Raw genomic sequence first — 20039 nt, forward strand, 5'->3', positions numbered from 1 at the left:
CATACTAGACAAAGGGGCCAAAAATATGCAATGGAGAAAAGATAGCCTCTTCAACAAATGGTGCTGGGAGAATTGGAAATCCATATGCAACAGAATGAAACTAAACCCATATCTCTCACCATGCACGAAACTAAACTCAAAATGGATTAAGGACCTTGGAATCAGACCAGAGACCCTGCAGATTATAGAAGAAAAAGTAGGTCCAAATCTTCACCTTGTTGGTCTAGGACCAGACTTCCTTAACAGGACTCCCATAGCACAAGAAATAAAAGCTAGAATCAACCACTGGGATAGATTCAAACTAAAAAGCTTTCTCTCAGCAAAGGAAACTATCAGCAATGCGAAGAAAGAGCCTACAGAGTGGGAGAATATCTTTGCCAATCATACTTCAGATAGAGCACTAATCTCCAGAATCTATAAAGAACTCAAAAAACTCTACTCCAAGAATTCAAATAATCCAGTCAACAAATGGGCTAAGGAAATGAATAGACACCTCACAGAAGAAGATCGACAAGCAATCAACAAACATATGGAAAAATGTTCAACATCTCTAGTAATAAGAGAAATGCAAATCAAAACCACCCTAAGATTCCATCTCACCCCAATTAGAATGGCGATTATCAAGAATACGAGCAACAACAGGTGTTGGCGAGGATGTGGGGAGAAAGGTACTCTCATACACTGCTGGTGGGGCTGCAAATTAGTGCAGCCACTCTGGAAAGCAGTGTGGAGATTCCTTAGAAAACTCGGAATGGACCCTCCATTTGACCCAGCTATCCCACTCCTTGGCCTATACCCAAAGGACTTAAAATCAGCATACTACAGAGATACAGCCACATCAATGTTCATAGCTGCTCAATTCACAATAGCCAGACTGTGGAACCAACCTAGATGCCCTTCAATTGATGAGTGGATAAAGAAACTATGGTATATATATACAATGGAATATTACTCAGCCATAAAGAATGATAAAATTATGGTATTTGCAGGCAAATGGATGAAATTGGAGAATATCATGCTAAGTGAGATAAGCCAATCTCAAAAAGCGAAAGGACGAATGATATCACTAATAAGTGGAGGATGACACATAATGGGGGGGAGGGAAGGGTTAGTGTTAGGGTTAGAGTTAGGGTTAGGGAGGGGGGCAAGTATGGAGGAAGGAACTACTGTATAGAGGGTAAAGAGGGGTGGGAGGGGTGGGGGAAGGAAAAAAATAACAATGAATCAAACAACATCCTATGTAAATTTATGATTACACAAATGGTATGCCTTTACGCCATGTACAGAGAAACAACATGTATCCCATTTGTTTACAATAAAAAAAAAAAAAAGAAAAAGAAAAAAAAAAAGATCTTGAGTTAGGATGATACTTTTTTTCACTAATTGAATTCATTAATGTCAATACATTATTAACCAAAGACCATACCTTATTCAGATGTCCTTGATTTTATCCTAATGTACTCTTTCTGTCCCAGGATCCCATCAAAGATACTACATAATATTTAATTGTCACCTCTCCTTGGGCTCCTTTTGACTGTGAGTTGCTTGGACTGACGTTCTCTCCATTAGACCAGGGTTACAGGTTTCTGAGAGAAGACCCCACAGGTGCAGTGCCTCCTCCTGACTTCCCATGGAGGCAGGGGGTACCATCAACATGACTTGTCCCTTGCTGTTGATACTGACTTCCATTGCCTGGCTGAGGTGGTGTTTGTAAAGTTTCTCCACCATGGTTATGATTTCCCCTCACTTGTGATGAGATAAATCATTGCATCTGACTTAGAATGTTCTGGTGGAAGTGTGGATTATGCACTAGCTAAAGAAGACAAAAATTTCAAAAACCTTTTGGACCAAAAATGTCCTGATCAACAGCTTCATGGTTTGAATAGGTGTTTCCCTCCTTTGCCACCTCCAGTCTTGCTCTCCCCTGAGGGATGACATGCGCCTCTGTGTCAGGAATGATCAATGGGACCAGTAGATCCCTTCCTGAGTGCAGAGGAAAGCCAACATGTCTATGGTTTAAAAATGGCTGTTGTCTATGATGATACTCTGACATCGCATAGGGAAGACTCAGGAGAGAGTCCCTGCATGAGAAACCCAGATGAAATTTCCACATCTGCACAGCTGCCCCTCCCTGGCTGAGGGTGTCACAGCTCTGCATTTGGAAGCAGCAATAGGACTCCTATTTAAATAAGTGAACCTGCTAGGATGTCTTTTGTTTTGCAAAGAGTGACTCCACCCACACAAGAAAAGAATGGAAAAACAAACAAGCAAAAAAATCTATATGCACATATACACGTTCTTGGGTATTCCCGAAGTCTCAGCTGAGACCTGAGACACTGTGTCCCTCTCCAAGGGAACGAACCTCCCCCCTACTAGGCATGGTGCCCCACCTCAACCTTGTAGACCTGCATGATGAGGGGGAGGCACAGCCCCCAAGTGAGGAAGGAAAATGGGCCCTGGGGAGGCAGAAACTGGCCACACACAGCTGGACAAAATGCTCGCAGCACAGCCGCACGCAGGCATGGTTAGTTTTTCTTCGGAATGAGGTTTGGGGCCGGAGAGGAGCAGCAGGATATGTGTTCAGGTAGACACAGCATGAGACTGGCCATCGAGACACCTCAACGAAAATCTCAGCTTTATGTTTCCACACTGGCTCTTGGAGATTCCTGCACATGGCCTCTGTTTTGATCACCACTGTGGACGTAGGATGCCGCAGACAAAAAGAGGCAAGAATGAGAACACGTTCCGAAAAAGCCTTTGAACGAGCAGCTCTAACCTAGCTCAGCCCTGGCGCGCCTGTGTCAGCGTTTAGAACCTGCGCGGTGTAAGGTATGGGGCCAAGGATCACGCAGTAGATTTGAGAGCAGAAGTGTCGTGGGATAAAGATGAACACGTGCCAAGCCATCATGAATCTTACACAATGCCGGGCAAAAGCAGACGGACAAAAAAGAACCTACTGTGCGATCTCATTCATATAAAACTCAGGAGAAGACAAAATAACCTAAGGGATTAGGAACTGAGATTCTTGAGCTAGATGAGTTGCATAGTTATGTTTAGCTTGTCAAAATCCAGCAAGTGAGGTACTCATGACTTACGCCCTATGTTGGCTTGTCTGTTATATCTCATTTAAAATGTTTGCCCTAAGCAATGTTGATGCCATGAGGCATTAAACCGGTTTCCAGTTGCAGAGTTTGGCAAACTAGGGCTGGGGGAATGAATCAAAGCTTCCTATCTTTCTCCTTTGGTCATCACCATGTCTTAAAAACTGAGGAACTCTTCCAGACTGAACATGAACATGACTAGAAACATGACTACAAAATGCTCTGTGTCCTGCTGGGCACAGTGGTGCATGCCTGTAATCCCAGCAGCTCAGGAGGCTGAGGCAGGAGGATCATGAGTTCAAAGCCAGCCTCAGCAACTTAGCAAGGCTCTAAGCAACTCCTTAAGACCCTGTCTCTAAATAAAATATAAAAAGGGCTAGGGATTTGGCTCAGTGGTTAAGTGCCCCTGGGTTCAGTTCCCAGTACCAAAAAAAAAAACAAAAAAAACAAAAAAAAAAAACCCAATGTGTCCTCCTGAATGGGGTCATGGTCGACCTGTTGGAATAGATAGTGAAGTTCAATCAGTGTCTTTAGATTAGATGGCAGCACTGCATCAAGTCTGGTCTCCTTGATTAAAGGGTGAGGTGATTGTTGTATAGGAGGATGTTCTATAGGAAAATGTACCCTGGAGAATTTCGAGGCAACCTCCAAAGCTTATTCTCAAATGGTTCCAGAAAACTGATCATGGGATCACACACACACGTGGGGACATATATAAAAAGGAAAAGAGGATGAATCCATGTGAAATGACAGAAGTGGGAGATGGAAGAAGGGAGAGAAGGATGTTGCTTTTATCGATCTCCCAACTTTTCTGTAAGTTTGAAAGGATTTCAAAATAAATGACTGAAAATAAAATAATTTGACAGGCGGTAGTGATAGGCTTAGAGTCTAGGAGCTTGGGGGAGCCATTTCTCCAGTGTCCTCCTTTCTCTCTTTAAGGCCACATAGTGTGTTACCTGCCTGACCTTGAATGTATTTGAGTTCACAGCCTCTGAATCCTGACTCCCTCACTGGCTAAGCAGTCACTCTCGGCTAGTTACGCAGGCTCTCTGTTTCTTCCTCACCCTAAAATTATCACTCAATCCGAGAAGGTTGTTTTTTCGGGGGAGGGGGTACTGGGGATTGAACTCAGGGGCACTTGTCCAATAAGCCACATCTCCAGCCCTATTTTGTATTTTTTTTAATTTAGAGACAGAGTCTCACTGAGTTGCTTAGGGCCTCGCTGTTGCTGAGGCTGACTTTGAACTCACGATCCTCCTGCCTCAGCCTCCCGAGCTGCAGGGATTACACAGACCGAAGGGGTACTTCACACAATGCCAGCCACATAACAGATCCTGAAAATAAAGTGGGAACGATAAAGCTAGTATTTGCAGTACTAATATAATAGATAATAAAAATGTTTAATTAAATAAAACAGAAGGTCCCTTGCTGACCCCCAGCCATTCTCTCAGAAGAACTGCTGTGGAGCTGGTCCTTGTTCAGATCCCATTTGCCACGTCAGGGTCTTCCGTGACCATGTTTAATAGCAGTTTCCAGTTCTGGATATTGGGGGCTATAAATTTCCCTGGTGACTGTTGCCAATGACAAGTAAGGAAAGACTTGTGTAATTACCGCCTTGTACTTCCACAGAACACAGGAACTTGAGTCAAGAGCAAGGATTTTGGACAATAAAACACCAGATTTTTAAAAAGCAGGAAAAATATGCCCAACTTATCTGATAAGAAATGTGTGCACAATTAGAAAAACAGATATAGGACTGACACTGGTGTGGCCTGAGCACCAGCGAAGCCTTTAGTTTGGATCCGACCTTTTCTGAACGCTGCAAATTCCTACATCTGTAAGAATTCAGGCATTAGGATGAGCCAGGGGTTAATTGGGAACCATTATCTTTGCTTGTGGCCAGAAACCAGGGCACGACTTTCCTGGTTGATTTTATAGCATGGTTACTTGCAAACAGGGCCATGTTATTCAACATCTGTCAAGCACGCTAACTTCAGGGGTTCTGCAGAAGCACCCTAAGCCAGCAGCTAGGACTTTTGGTGTCTTAATGGCATAACTCCATTTGGAGAAGTTCAAGACAGTCCTTTGCAAATTGTTGGACTTGGGCCTCGATCTCTCTGGTTTCTGAGCATGTTTTCAACTGATAGAAAAGTAGGTGGAGGTAGGTTATACGGAAGGAATTGTCTTGCTTTAGAATTCCTCCAAAATGTTTATTTGGAAAGAAGACAATGGATATGCTTTAAGAAATTTCCCCTTGTAGATTCTGTATATAAAGAGAGCATTTCTGCAATAGATGTTGGTCACGTTTTGTATTTCTGAAAGGAGCCCACCACACAGCACAAATCCAAGGGGGTTGAGCAGTACAGGGCCAGAATTATTATTTCTTAGGGTGATCAATCCCCAAATCTCTTATACTTCCAGAAATTACAGTCACAGGAGAAGAATTTCTCCAAAAGTCTGATTGGGCTAGTCAATGAAACAAATTCAAGAAAATCTGAAGGTGGCCACTGTGAGTGCTCACAGAATAAGTCCAGAGTATGGTGTGTCGCCATTTGTAAAGGGGTCTCCCCATCAAATTAATGAATCAGGCCATATTTTCCTTCCAATATCAACAGTTTCACTGAAATCTCACCTTGTCCCATATCATTTAAAACCGATAATAAGAGTAGTTGATTTTCAACAACCAAAATCTCAAGTAGGCAGAAAGGAATAAAAATTTGCTCCAGGTATTTGGAGGGGTGGGCCCCTTTGCAAAATTAGACAAGAGAGATCATCAGCAGAGCATTTTGTCCCCTCAACCTGTTTTCTGTGTGCACGCCCTTAGAATCCTTAGCTTGAGGTGTGGACTCTGCCGGGCTCCCCTACAAGTTTTCTCTTCTCCTGGTCTATGACTTTAGCTCGTACCACTTCATCTCCTGTCAAAAGGTAGAGCTGAAAGAGCAAAGGGTACTGAAGGGTGACCTTGAGCTCAAAGGTGAGTAACTGGATCCCAGATTTTGTACAATCCAAAGATAGTTTATGTTCATCTTTCCTCTGTCTCAACATCAAAGAAATTGCAAAATGACCCCTAAACCTTTTTATGTGCCACAGATTATCTCTAAAGAAAAGAACACGCAAGCAGGGCTTCTTTGTAAACCAGTCTCCCCCTTCTCCCAAACCACCGAGGTCCGGGTGATAAAATGTAGCAAAACTAGGTAAGATGGATACCACGTTTCAGCAAGGAGTGAGGACATTTTTTTTCTTCTTCCCATTTAGTTTTCTTTTGCTTCTTGTTTTAGCTAATAGTTTGGGAAAAAAAAAAATCTGATGTCAGTTTGGACGTTGGTATTAAATCAGTGCACACAAATCCAGCCAGCTGCAGCCTTAGACATCTCCTTTCAAAGCCGGTCATTTTCTGCTGAAGGAATGTAACTGGTTTTGAGCGTGTGGTGTAGTCAGCCAATCGGTTTGTGCATTTGATTAGAATTTCAGAAGATAATTGTTTCATTCCCAGGTCTGTCTCTGGCTCACTATTTGACCTTGGACTAATTGCTTAATCTCTCTTGGCTTCAGATTTTCTATTTTGAAAGTGAAAATAATAATAACTTCCAACTACCTATCTCGTCCGGGTATTGAGTGGATTAACGGGGTCATGTTTGTAAAGTCCTGGAAAAATTCTCGAGAGAGAAAGCAAAGTGTTCTACCACTTTGGCGGTTGCGGGAATGTTTTAGGGCCATGGATGGGTAGGGCTTCATTGAATGGAGCCATTATCACAGAGGGATGGTCTCCCCTTCCTTACAGCTAAGGACCCTTTTGAAAGCAGGACTTTTCATTGCTATGAAATCTCCCATCTGGTTGTTGGCAGAACAGTCTGGAACTCCCAAGGTGAACCAAGTATTCTCTTCTAAGCAGTACCTGGAACTACAAGGAAAAGAACTACAATTTCATGGCCACTGGGATTGCTCAGAGCATTTCAGCTTTAGCATCACATCAGCTGCTTTTCAGAGTCCAACAGACTTGGGTGGAGCCCTGTCTCTGTCACTTCCTTTCTGGGTAACCCTGGGAAAATCACTTGACTTTCCTACACCATGTCTAGAACATGGCAAGCTGTCAGGAAATATTGCCCACGGTAACATGACAACTCCTGCATCTATTCTCTAGTGTCGTGAAGAATTGTAACACACACTGGTTCATAGTAAACCAAAAGCCACCTCATCAGAGCTTATGCTTAACCAGAACATGGCCATCACAGCCAGACATCAACGATAGCCCTGTTTTTGTGAGTACTCTAGATTTAGGAAAATGACAAATCAAAAGGAAACAGCTTTGTGTCAGGGATTTATGTGAATTCCCATAGTACATTTTTCTGTCATGATGGATTTAGTCTAGTCTCCTGACTTCAGGTTCCACAGAGCTGAGAAGCTTGGAGTAGGTGACATTTACTGAGAACACCAAACATGCCAAATGCTGCTAATAGGTTTTCTCATTTCATCTCACCACAGCCCACAGAGGTGGGTGCTGGTAAACCCCTTTTACTGCAGGGAAAGCAAGCTTTTCAGAGATTCAGTAAGCTATCCAGCGTTGCTCCTCCATTCAGCACAAAAGCTGGTTTCCAGTCCTCAGCCTGACTCCAGTGCTGTCCGACAGAAAACCACGCATGCCCTGTACATCAGTTTATGCCAGTAGCCGTATTCTCTGAAAAGTGAAAAGAAGCAGGAGAAATTAATGTCAATAGTATTTAATGCATTCAAAATGTTACCATGCTGAGGTGTAGTCTATATGGAAATGGTGAGTGAGGTGTTTTACAATTTTTTGTGCCCTTTTTGGAATCCAGTTTAAATTTTACACTTAGGCACATCTTACCTCCAAGTGGTTCAAGAGCTCAACACCTCATGTGGCCTGTGACTATTGTGCTGGACAGTGTGGTGGTAACTGCTGTGCCATCTTTGAAATCTGGACCAACCGGGTATCCCAGGCTATATTTACTGAGGAAGTAACTCACAGATTTTTCCATGGTCAGCAAAAGTGATGATAAGGAGATGTTGGAGGTGTCTTAGAGTTTAACATGTTAACTTTAACATTTTTTGATCTGCCAAACAATTTGCCCTCAAAGAAGAGCTCTTTTGTAGAACATTCCACTCTCTGAGTTTTACTTTGTCATATATAATACATATATTTATATAAGTTGGTGCAAATAAATAAGGAATTAATAAACAAATATATTCACTACTGTGAGGGAGGAAAATCTCTTAGGCAAGAAAGATACATATATTTAATCTAATTTTCGCCTGCCTTTGTACCCCTGTCTGGCACCATGAGCCCTGGGGGCTCATGGTAAATTGTGGGGTTTTTATGTTGTGTTGTTATTGTTTGTTTTACAGTGCTTAGGATCAAACACAGGGCTTCGTGCATGCCAGCCAAGTGAGACCACTGAGTCGAATCCTCAGCTCTTGTAAAAAGTGTGTGTGTGGAGGGTAAATTATTAGAGCCACATGGATAAACTAAACATGAATATTTTAAATTTTATTCCTTTTTGGCATAGGGCATCTAAAGTCCTTCTTTCTCCTGTCTGAGATTTGGGTCATAAGGCCCAAAGACAACCCTTAATCGATTTAGTTCATTTAAGCCATTTAATGTATAATTCCAAGTGAAATCGCATCAGAAAATCTGCAAAAATCAAGCATCTCCATGGAGAAGACGGTTGCTGACATTACCGCTGAGAGTCTCGATATGTCAAAGCCAGATGTCCTCTAGGTGTGGGTGGAGGTCACAGCTGTGTCGTCTGTCCCTCAGCCTCAGGGTGCCCTAGGACAAGCCCCTCATGCTGTCTCCTGACTCAGGTCTGAGCAGGGCGTCCTCACAGGCTCCTAGGACCCGCCGCCTCACATGCAGAGTCTCCTCTCAGCAGAGTCTACACGACAGCATGCTCTGCCTGTGGTCTCTTTCTGGCCTGGCAAGATGTTCTGTCTCAAGGAGTTTAAGGATGGTCTCCTTTAGTCGCTGTGGTGCTGGTCCAAACCCCAACAGGGAACAGGTGTCTGCCATTGAACCCTAAATCTTACTCTACTTTTTTGAACTAAATATTAATTTCCGTGAAAACAAATAAACATTGTGGTATTCTCAGAACTCTTTCAATTTCAGGTGACGATGCCCAGCACAAACTGAGATCATGAAAGAAAGAAGGAAGGGAGGATGATGAGCAACTTGAGAAGTCCCTAACTTGGGTGACACTGTTCAAGGGTATGGATATGTTTTTTTCTCCTTTTTGGGGGGGATGTGGGGCACTGAGGATTGAACCCACGGGTGCTTAACCATTGAGCCACATCCCCAGCTCTTTTTATGATTTTATTTTGAGACAGGGTCTCCTAAGTTGCTTAGGGCCTGGCTAAGTTGCTGAGGCTGGCCTCAAACTTGAGGTCCTCCTGCCTCAGCCTCCCCAGTCACTGGGACTACAGGCGTGCTCCACCTCGCCCAGCTGGTTATGGTTTTATGGCCCAGATGAAAACTCTTCATCGTGAACAGTGACAGATGCCATGAAAGGATGACAGCCAGAACCAAACCAAAGAATGTCTGTGACTCCAAGACTGGGTTCAAAACAGAACAGAACAAAGAAGCCATCTAATTTTGGCCCCAGGAATGGTTTATCAGGTGCGTGCAACCTGCAAATGATTACAATTCACAACATTTAATGGTCTGTCGACTCATCGTCTGTAGTCAAAAGAGAAGGGAGCAGGTGTAATCCTTCCCCACTACGCTTTTTTTTTGGTACCAGGGATTGAACTCAGGGGCACTCAACCCCTGAGCCGCATCCCAGCCCTTTTGGTATTTTATTTAGAGACAGGGTCTCACTGAGTTGCTTAGGGCCTCACTAAGTTGCTGAGGCTGACTTTGAACTTGAGATCCTCCTTCCTCAGCCTCCCATGCTGCTGGGATTACAGAGGGACCACACACCTCGCTTCCTCTCTCCTCGAGGGAGTACCGTCATGGCATCTTTTGCTGTCTACCCCTAATTCCTTGCTCAATCCTTTTCCTCCGTTCTCGCCACTCCTCTTGCTTCTTGCTCTCCTTCCTCTGCTTTTCTCCCTCCCTTTCTTCTCCTCTTCTTCACTTTGGCCCTCAGGCATCCTGGCTCCTGAACCGCAGGTCTCATTTAAATTCTGCGTCCTCGACGTCACCTCTGGCAAGTTGCTTCCTCGCTTCTCCCAGCTTGCTTTCTTCATCCATAACATCGCAATGACAAGTCTCCTTACTAACATTCAGGTCAGGTTCAGCGATACTTCGTATGTAAAATGCTCAGCACAGTCCAGAGTAACCACTTTTCAAGAGAGGTGGGGGGAAATTCAAGATTGTAAAAAAAGAGACTGTTTGGATTACACGTTTTCCTTCTTCTAAACCAGCCTTGTCCAACAGAGTGCAAAGCGCCCCTGTTCTCTGCCCCTCCTGTTGGATGAATAGCAATAAAACTCAGCCACAAAGAGTGTTTACCTTTGATTGGTGACAGACTCACTCTCTTGCTGGGACCTCTTTGGACAAACTTCTGGGGTTAACCAGTCAGACCAAGATGGTGGGGTGGGCGGTTCCTAGTGTTGAATTTGGGCTGTAAACCCTTTCAAAACCTGTTCCAGAACTACAGAGCTAAGGCCTTCAGCCTAGTGACCTTACCCCAGCAGCACTAACATCCAGAGCACATTCGCGTACATCTTGGGGACTCTCCTTCTCATCCACACATTTGAGACTTTCTTGAGTCTCCTGAGGTCTGGCACTTAGTAAGTGCTCAGTAATTATCTATTGACTAAAATAGGCAAGCCAACGTGGTCTGCCATATGCAACATGGATAAATGAATGAACAGGTGTGCTATCGATGCCTGGGAAATGAACCACTGAAGAACCACACCATGTGGTCTGTAAATACATGTCAAACGAGCAGACTTTCAGGAATGGTTGAATGTCATATGGGTCACCCCTGTGATCATGACTTTCCATATGTTTTAAGCTGCTTTTCTCTTTCTTTTCTTTTCTTTTCTTTTCTTTCTTTTTTTGTACCTATAATTTGGTCCCAACAAATGGACTCTATGTCTACGATTTGCTCTTATGTTCCGTTGGTGCATTCTGAAATAGATGTGCTGTCCTATGTATCGAATCCCATTTCCAAGCAGCCAAGAGATATTCTCATACCTTCCTGAAGTGAGCGTGCAGACCAAGGGAGGGATGGCGCTTGCGTACCAGCTAATCTCTGTTATGACATATGCACATGACTGAGAAGCAAGGGCCACGGGGGGAGGACTCTGCCCTGCGCTGAGCAGAAGGGGGTTGTCCACGGATGAAGCATGAGGGCGGCCATCTCGTTCCTGTATATACTCGGTAGATATATGTGCCCGCCAGAATAGGTAGATCTAATCCTTTGCCATTATTCATTTCACTTTCCTGAATTCTGTGGTATTTCCGAAGAGTGACTGCTTTTCTTCTGGGTTAAGTAGAAATCTTTGCTTAAGTCAAAACCACTTACTTTAAATACGTTCAGTGACATTGGGATCTTTTTGAGCTGGGAGTGTTTCTCATGTTTTTAAAACTCAGTGAATTGTCACTTGACCTCAAGGAACACTTAGAGATCAATGCATTGAGGATTAAACTGAGCAAAGCAGCTTTTATCCAAAATTCTCTGGTTTATGGAGACATATTTGGGAAGTCATAACAGAGTCACGTCATTTGGCATCATTTGCTTATAATTGCAAAGTATACAAAAGAAAATGGAGTTGGGATTTAATTCTGTTATTTAGAATTGAGGTCTCTTTTAAGGAGGCTGGGAATATTTGCATAGGAGAAAAAATTATACTAGGTTAACTTAAGTTAAAATTCAATAAGGGGAAACTCTTCTCTGATGTCAGAACAACCTAGAAAAGTTGTTTTTGTGTTTTTTTTTTTTTTTTTTTTTTAATGCAGTCAGCCTCTTGGTTAATTTGTGTACAGCTTAGTTTCAGAAAACCAAGTGACTGACCAAAGGGCTGAACTTTGTCCTTTTCATTTAGAAACATTGCTACCATGTGGCATTCTTACTTAAAATTTTTCTCCACCTTTGGTTTGAATAAAAAATTAGATGTCATATTTGTTGGTGGGAATGTAAATTAGCACGGCCAATACAGAAAAGAGTTGGAAGATTCATAAAAATCCTAAAGGTAAAACTACCTTATGATCCAGTAATTCCTCTTCTAGGTAGAATTCAAATCAGTAACCAGAGGCAATGAAATCAGTATGTTGGTGATATCTGAACCCCTATCTTTATTGGAGCAAAAATAGCCAAGCTGTGGAATCAACTAAGTGCTCATCAGTGAATGAATTAATAAAGTAAGTATGCTATACACTCAATGGAGTACTATTGGACCTTGAAAAAGAAAAAAATCTTGTCATTTGTGACAACATAGATGAAACTAGAAGACATTATAAAGTAGTATAAAATAAGCCAGGTGCAGAAAGAGAAATATGGTATGATCCTGCTTATATGTGGAATTTTTTAAAAGTTGAATTTATTGAAGCAGAGTACACAACAGTGGTTACCAGGGTTGTGCGGAGAGGGGTCTGGGGAGATGTCTATCAAAGGCTACAAAATTCGAGTTATATAAGAGACGTAATTTCAAGAGATCTAGCTGGGCACAATGTTCACACCTGTAATCCCAGCCGCTCTGAAGGCTGAGGTAGGAGGATTGCAAGTTCAAGGAGAGCCACAGCAACCTAGTGAGGTCCTGTCTTGAAATTTTAAAAAGGGCTGGGAATGTAGCTCAGTGATGGAGTGCCCTTGAGTTCAATGCCCGGTACCCTCCAAAAACATTCCAGAGATCCATCATTCAATGTGGTGATTATACTTAATAACAAGGTATTGTATACTTGAGAATTTCCAAGAGAACAGATTTTAAAAATTCTTGGGGGTTGGGGCTGGAGGTGTAGCTCAGTAGTAGAGAGCTTATCTAACATGTGCAAGACCCTGAGTCTGATTCCCAGCAATGCACAGAAAAAGAAACAAATGTCTCATCACACACACACACACACACACACACACACACACACAATTATGTGAGGTAGTGGGTACATTAACTAGTTAATTTTGTCTTTCCATAATGTATATGTATTTCCAAACATTATGTCATATACTGTGGATATGCACAATTTCTGTCAATTAAAAATAAATAATTCATTTGTAATTTTTTAAAAAGCTGTGTTATATGTCTCAAGTTTACAAGAAGAGATGTTCATATTCCTAAGCAGTCACGACATCATGGGCTTTCCTTCCCCAGTCAAAGCCTGCTTAACCCTTGTCTAAATGTGTCCCCAGGTAGCTTTCTAAGTGGTCATGAAAGGACTGCTTCTTATCTGGAAGGGAGAGATTTGATCTACATCAGAATCTAGTGAGAACCAAATCTGAGCATCAGCCAGGCTCTCCAGTGAGCTCTTAGGCTTCTGCCAGTTAATTTCCCAGCTGACCTCAGTCTCAAATATGAAGAAGAACCTCTCTAGATTTCCCTTCCAAAGCACAGAACTCAGTTAAGCAGTTTAACAACTTGATATTACGTACCCAGGAATATGACTGTGTACTGGGTTGTTTGAGAATAAAAATAATTATTGTGAAGAACTTAATTAGATGCCCAAATTTCTAGTACATAGATTTAGACACATACTATTGATGATTGCTATAATAATAATAGTAGTAGTAAAAAATAGTAATAATATTGATGATGAAATAAAATCATTCATTTTCCCTGTTTCTTTAGGAAAGTCAGCTTCTCCCTATAGGTAAAAGGACTTGTGTTCCCTAATAAAGGTCACTATATGTTCTTCTGGACCCCACCTGTGGATTGCCAGCTGCACACAGATGACATGGAGCGACCTCTTGGGATGGACTATGCGAGTTCAAAGAATTCCACGTCGTGAAAAGTCAGAACAAATGGAAGACTGCCTTTCTTCAGAGGAAAATTATTTCCCTTATCAGACTCTTTCCACTGAAGGCCACCCCGTGTGGGAGAGGCCAAGGAAAACAGCGAGAGCACTTTGAGGGGACCACGGAGAACCTTCTAAGAAATCCACTTTGTCTTGCTTTGTAGGTGAAGTCTGGTGGTTAAGTCCCTGATATTCAAAGTCACATTTCAAACTCTGGCTTAGCAGTAATGTAGCCATAGGCAAGATCACTGCTTCGTTCTTTGTTGTTGTTTTTGTTTGTTTGTTTTTTGGAGCACATTCTCTGTGTCTGTCCCTGGCGGTCACAGCTTTCAACAAGACAGAAGAGACACCCACCTTCTGGAGTTTGCCTTCAAGTGAGGGCAAACAGAAAACACAAGATCATGCATGCAAATGAAATCAGATCACCTTAGAGCGGGATGAAAGGAGGGCACTTTAACGGCGAGCAGGTAGCCGATCACGGGGAGAGAAGCAGGGGTTGCTTTAGATGGATGTGTACAGGCAGGAGGTGACCCAAAGGGAGTGAGGGCACCTAGCCGGGAGGAACAGTGTCTCAGCACAGGTAAGAGCAGACACGCCCTGGTGAACCTCGCAGGCGGGTAAATTCGTTTAGACTCGTGGATAAGCTCTGGGGTGTCCCTGAACGACATTAAGCAGGGAAGTGGCTTGGCGTGAGCTGCACCCAGGGAGAGCGGGCCCTCCTATCTTCATCTGCTGCTTCGGGGATCCCTCAGGAGAAGCCCCACCCCAGGCTCTTTCTCAGAGGACAGGGAATTCCAAGGCCACTGCCATCAAAGGTAAGGATTCAGGCTGAACTGCCAACTACGGATGCTGCCTCCCCGCTTTCTTCTAAGTTGTAGATGGACACCTTTATTTTATGTATTTATTTTTATGTGGTGCTGAGGATGGAACCCAGTGCCGCACACGTGCTAGGCAAGCGCTCTGCCACTGAGCCCCAGCCCCAACTGGATGCTGCCATTCTTGATGGTGATGGTGGGGCTAGGGCAGGGGAGTCCTGGCTTCAAAGGTAAGCTAATTAACGACAAAAGCTCAAATCTTTTGACAACTGTTGAATTGTACTTGAGCCAGGTGTTCCCAGGGTTTGCATGGTTAGTGCCGAGTCAATCAAAAGCTGCCATGATTCCAGCTCCTGACCCATTATCAGAATTATGACCTGTGTATCGTCTCTTTTCTCCGTATAATGCAGATTATAAGATCTCGCTGGGGGGCGGGGCTGGAGTTGTGGCTCAGCGGTGGAGCACTTACCTGGCAAGTGTGAGGCACTGGGTTCGATTCTCAGCACCACAAATAAATAAATTAATTAATTAAATAAAGATCCATCGACCATTAAAAAAATATTAGAAAAAAAGAAAGATCTATCTCCGGAGTGGTGGAACATGCCTGAAGTCCTAGCGACTCAGGAGGCTGAGGCAGGAGGATCTCAAGTTCAAAGCCAGCTTCATCAAGTTAGCGAGGCCCTCGGCAACTCAGTGAGACCCTGTCTCTAAATAAAATACAGAAAAGGACTGGGGATGTGACTCAGTGGTTAAGTGCCCCTGGGTTCCATCCCAAGTACCAAAACAAATCTACCTCATGAACAAGTAAGAATGAAACCAGGCAGTGAATATAAAGAGGCAGGGTTAGTGTCTGGCACATAGAAAAAGCTCAATAAACATCACCTGCAATTATTATTATTCAACATTATTATTGCAACACTTATCAGATACCCTTATTGGAATGCAATACTTCCTGCAGCCAGGGTGGGTAATCGCATAATTGCCTGTCATATCTCTTTCCTCTTCCGGTATCCCCCCTGTCTTCTTCAGACTCCTCAATTGTCTCTGAATTTCACCCAGGGACCTGGGGACAGACATGTCCAATGCTGAAATAATCACAGTAGCTGCCCGTTCCCAGAGCTATCCCATGGCAGAGGCTGCATCAAGGTTTTCTGTACGTTCCCAGTTGCTAGAACAAGCTGTTTGCTTCTTCTCTCCCTTTTCCAGGGAAGGAGATGGAAGCTCAAAAGCCTGAGTGACAGCTTGATCCACAAGAGGCAGAGCCATGATTCAAACTCATGTCTGTCTAACCCCCAGGTCCTTAAGACAAAACAATCAAAACCCAAACAAACGAAAACAAAATCGAAGCATCCATTCAGGCCCCACAAAGAAAACAGCACCACAGAGTCTGAAAATAAAGGGGGCTTCCAAGCTAGATCAAGCCCAGCCCAAGGAGAGCTCGAAATTCTTAAGGAGCCTCCTTGAGTCTGTCCAGAGTCCAGAACCGTCCTGCAACTTCAAGGGAGCCTTTGTCCCCCATAGGCCAGCGACTGGTGGCAGTATAATGTGATGGGATTACTTTGACTGTGGCCATGTGGTGGCAAGGAAGCCCCCCAAACCCTTTCCGGCCTCTTTGTCCTGTTTAATGCTCCATCTGCGGGGCCTCCTCACACAGCCCCGCTGGTCTTGACTCTGAGGTGAAGGAGTAAACATCTTGGGGCTCTTTATTAGTTTATTTCAGAAGATGGAGCCTGTTTGTCCCTGGGGCCCGTCCCTTTTTTATGGCCTCTAGCCCTTCTTGACAAATTCTAGTGACTGGAGAGAAAACCGCTTTCTACAGCAGATCATTAAAACACCCCCATAAACCCAGGGTCATAAAACATTATTTGCTAGGCATAAAAGGGGGTAGATTTTCCCAGAATGACAACCCAGGCTGGGCTTTCTCCTGCTGGGAAAGGCGACACAGGGATGCCATCGTTCATAAATTCCTTATCTTGTGCTCTGTTTTGTGAAATAATCCCATTGGGGGCGGCAGCCAAAAAATATTGATTTATTTGTTCCAGAGGCTCAAAAGCATTTTTAATGAGAGGAACAGGGTGATCAATGCCTTGCCTTGCCGGTGTGTCTTCAGATGGCTCGATTGGAGAGCACACACCCGATTGCACCCAGGGTTTGCAAGGGGAGACATCCCACATATTGGAGGACTGTGGCTCACAAGCCTGCGTGGAGAGAGAGCATCAACTTCTCCGCTTCCAACTGTCTGCTCATTTCCCAGCCAAACCAGGCAACATCCCAACATCCCCGATGGGACTGATGGGTTCTTACAAATGAGCCTGGCTCTTCAGTGCAGCCCCTCCCACCCCCTCCCACTGAAGGCTCAAAGGAATTCCCAGTTGGTTCTCTTTGATATCACCCTCCGAAATAATCTTCATCCATACACCCATTCATTCACTCGGTGTTAGTGAGCACCTCCTAAGTGCCAAGCCCTGTTCAGACTACTGGGGCCACAGCCGTGGAAAACACAGAGGAAGTCCTGGTGATAAGGAGTTGATTACTTATGAGCTCAAACCTCAGAACACCCATTATTAATATCATCAGATAAAATCCACTTCCTTTTATCTGAAGTCTTTGGAACCAGATAGATTTTTTTTTTTTTAAGATTTTGAAATATTTTTGAAGGCTAAAATACAGCATGATTCTTGGTTTGCAAACCCTAGTGAGGTCTGGAGAAGTACCTGGCAATCGTGTGTGTTTGTAGTTCTTCCTATTCTACCCCAAGTGGAATAACTCAAGACTAAAGGTCTTGTCAGGTGAGGTCCAGTTTTGCCACCAAAGGAGTTTGAAAACCTCTCTTTTCAGAGTTGCTTTTTAGAAGAGCAGGTACTGAATATCAAGTAAGCGCCCAACCCAAACTGAGTGCCACTGACATGAGATTATCATGCTATGTTCTCACTGATCCCTGATTTTCCTTTTTTCTTTATCTTTCTCCCTCCCTCCCTCCCTTCCTTCTCTCTCTCTTCCTCCACCCCCACTTCTTTCTTTCTCTTTGGTACCCGGAATGAACCCAATGATGCTTAACCACTGAGCCACATTGCCAGGCCTTTTAAATATTTTATTTAGAGACAGGGTCTCACGAAGTTGCTTAGGGCCTCACTAGGTTGCAGAGACTGGTTCTGAACTTGCAATCCTCCTGCCTCAGCCTCCTGAGTCATTGGGATTACAGGTGTGTGTCACCAAGCCCGGTTCCAATCCCTGAATATCAAGGTCATTCCTTTTCATTCTCAGTGACTCCTACCAGGTATATCATGTTGTTTCTGTTTATTATTGTGGCTTGTGTTTAAGGAGATTCAGAAGGGGGCCTTATGACTCATCTAGGGTTTTGCTGGAGAATGGCAGGGCAGGGACTGGAACTCTCTACTCAAGTGTTGGCACCCTTAACCACTAGCCATCACCATCTTCCACTAGAGGGGAAAAGTGCAAAACAAGAAACCCAGAACTGTTGTGGCTCTGTCTGGTGTGCAAAGGCAATTGAAGAGCAACAGGTAATGATTCAGATGATTCAGAAAACAGCAACTTAAAAAAAAAGTTTGTGGTTGGGTAAGTAGTGTCTCTTTACTATTTGTATCTTTACAGAATGGGCACATCCAGGAGAACTGCCTCTAGACTCTAGGGCGTTTATGTGCCAAGTGGCTTCCATGCCCTCTTTCCTCTCCATTCATAGCCACTAACTTTCTTCAACCTCTCAGCTATGTCACAGGAAGCTAGGTGCTCAACATCCACCACCCCGGGGCAGAGCTGGGGTTCCTACTGAGAGCATGTGGGCTCGGGTGGCCAGGGGAATTTCAGCCTGCAGCCACTGGGCAGAAGAGCTGGGCAGACAGACAGGGAAGGCCAGAAGGAGGAGTTCGAGAGACTCACAGACTACTCTTTTTAGTACCCCTGCACCCCATGGGCAGATTTCAAGCTAGAATGGAAAAGTGTAAAATTCCCACAGGTCACCAAGTGGTCAAAGCCTAGAGAGGGTTAGAGGAAAGGAGACACAGGAGGTGAAGGGGAGCTTTTAGAACTTTGGGCTCTTTTTCCTTAAGGCAGCATGCACACTAGGTGAAAGAAAGCAAGGCGAACTGAGGAGGGGCGTCCATCTCTTTGCATTTAGTGGGAAGCTTCCACCGCCATTTTTGGTTCCAGGCAAAGGAGAAGAGAGGGGGCTAGGCATACAGTCAGTTGGGACAAGTTAGGGCCAGGAGACGGCTACGGGCTACGGGAGGTAGGACGAAGTCTGGAGCCTCAGCCTGCACGCCCTAGGATAATTAGCTGAGGGTAGGAATGGGGGACAGGAGGAACAAACCCAAAGGGCCACCACCCCGAAGTACCCAGGCCACAGACTTTGCGACTTAAGATCAAGTGCATGCCCACCGAAGATGAAAATCGATTCGTGTGTGTGTGTGTGTGTGTGTGTGTGTGTGTGTGTGTGTGTGTGTGTCTTCCACCCTTGACCGCTGGAGGATGGGAACTACGGAGAACAAGAATTGCGCTGCAGTGTGAGGCACTGTTTTGGGGGTGGCGCTCTTCGAGTGCTGAAGGGAGGGGGACACACATCCCACAACCCCGCCCCGCCAGAGTCGCAACCACTGCGGGCATCTGAAAGGGTCTAGAAGTTCGGGGAGCCCTGTTTGACCAAACTTCGCGGGGTCTTCTCACCTGATAACAACCGCCTAGGTCCGCGCGGCAGGACCACGCGTCGCGCCTGGCTGCACTGGGTCTCAGCCAGACGAGCGATCGTGCCCTCCGAACCCCCCACTACGCTGGGGCGTTGCAGGATGTTTGCTGCCACCCTATCCTCTAGCGACAGAGCTTAGGTACTCCTCCCCGGGGGTAAGAATGAGATGTTCCGTATCAGGGCAGCAGCCTCTGTGGAACCCCATGGGAGCTGTCTGGGACAAGCCAAGGGATCCAGTCTGGAAAGTTGGGGTTCGGTCTCCCGCGAGCCAGCGGCTTTGGAAGAAGCGGAGACAGCCAGGCGGCGGGCAGGCAGCGACCACGGAGTGGACCTCTCTTTCAGCAGATGCCTGGGGGATGGGGAGCCTAGAGAAGGGGGCCCAAGGGGTGGTGTACCCCGCCTCCCAGCACCCCAGCCCGTAATACGGCTTTAAAATCCTGCAGAGTTTGTCATAGGCCGGTATCACCACGCATGCGCACAGGCAAACTAGAGTTTTTCTGCCCCCCCACCCCCGCCTT

This window comes from Sciurus vulgaris (genome assembly GCF_902686455.1).
Source record: "Sciurus vulgaris genome assembly, chromosome: 16".
Lineage (NCBI taxonomy): Eukaryota > Metazoa > Chordata > Mammalia > Rodentia > Sciuridae > Sciurus > Sciurus vulgaris.